The sequence below is a fragment of the Pristiophorus japonicus genome, chromosome 5 (genome assembly GCF_044704955.1).
Source record: "Pristiophorus japonicus isolate sPriJap1 chromosome 5, sPriJap1.hap1, whole genome shotgun sequence".
NCBI classification, from domain to species: Eukaryota; Metazoa; Chordata; class Chondrichthyes; family Pristiophoridae; genus Pristiophorus; species Pristiophorus japonicus.
In genome coordinates this window covers 93,871,607-93,873,144 of record NC_091981.1, presented here as the reverse complement: position 1 = coordinate 93,873,144, position 1,538 = coordinate 93,871,607, and positions in this window count along the sequence as shown.

The following is a 1,538-nucleotide window of genomic DNA, read 5'->3' as shown; positions in this document are numbered from 1 at the left end:
CCCGTTCTGCACATGCGCATTTTTCCCCCCCGCGCTTCTGGTGTGCTCTCCAGTCACAATGCTGATGCAGGGCACAGCTGTACGCATGCGCAGTATACCCAGGGCTGAACCAGCCATTTTAACAACGGATTTTGATCATGGGGGATGAGGAGTCGAGACAGCGTGCCAGGCGATTCAGCCAGGAAGCTAACGAAATTCTAGTGGGGGCTGTGGAGAGAAGATGGCAGGAGCTGCATGTTTGGGGTGGATCCAGACCACTACCATCAATATTCAAGAGGATCTGGAAGCAAATAGCTGAGGAGGTCTCTGCCTCAGACACTGTTGTGAGGACTGGAACACAATGTAGAAAAAAATGTAATAATCTGACGAGGATGGCCTGAGTGGGTACAATTTCAATTCATGCACTCCTTCATTACTTGAATTATAAATCTGACACACTATTTGTTCTCATGCTTTTGCTGTCTCTCAGCATTCTGAGTTGCCTCCTAAAGTGCATGACTTAGGCTTAGTTCAGCACCCTATTTGCCACAAATGATCTTTTCATATTATTAAGACTGCTTTCTGAGATCTCATAAGATGTCTCTGCACTTCGATGTGCTCCTGATGAACCAAGTGCAACTTCCAAGGTCATTAAACAGAGGACCATACATTCACACAGTATGGTATAAGTGCTTTGGTTGCTATCTGTGTGTGTCACAAGAGCAGACGGACCCTCTTGTAAGCATTCCCATTTTCATCTTTGCAGGCAAAGAAGTCTCATAATCGGTGTGAGCAGGCGGTCCGCCTCAGACCCTGCCACTCACGGACATTGAGGAGTGAGTGGCAGGCGTCATTGGCGTCACTGGTCAGGCAACTGCCACTGGGGGTTCTGACCCCAGCTCGGAAAATGAGGGTAAGTCCTGCACACTCCCTTGGCTGGGTTGGGGCAATGTCCTGTAGTGTCTGTGGACTAGGGTTGGGGCAATGTCATGCAGTATCTCTGGACTAGATATAATGGAGAGCCGGAGGTCCTTCAAATGAGGCTGTGCTATGCAACCTTCCTCATGTCACCCTGCCCCCTTCCCTGCTGCTAACCACTCGTCTGTTGCTTTCTGCTTCCAGGTGACCTGACATAGGCACCGCATCCCCCAATGCAACACTCCACATCAGGCCATCATGTGGAGGAGGAGGAGGAGAAAGAAGAGGACACATTTACAGATCAGCCGACTCTGGGGCAGATGCAATCCACCCCTGTTTTACCACCGGCACTCACCTCGTCTGAGGACGACGACGTAACTTTCTCGGCGTTCAACAACTCTGAGGCTCCTGAGACTAGTCGCGTGTAGCAACGCAGTTCTGGAGTCAAATCCTGTATGCCATCTCTCCGCAGAGTGAGTCAGCAAAGTCGGTCTGCTGACAAACAGGCAGACATGGAACTGGACATGGTGAGACTGTGCAGAGAGAGTATCCAGCTCATCCATCAGCTCCTTGATGTCTTGGATAGGGTTCCTGCGACCATTACGGAGGTAGGTTTGCAGATTGCCGGTGCGAGCTGCGAG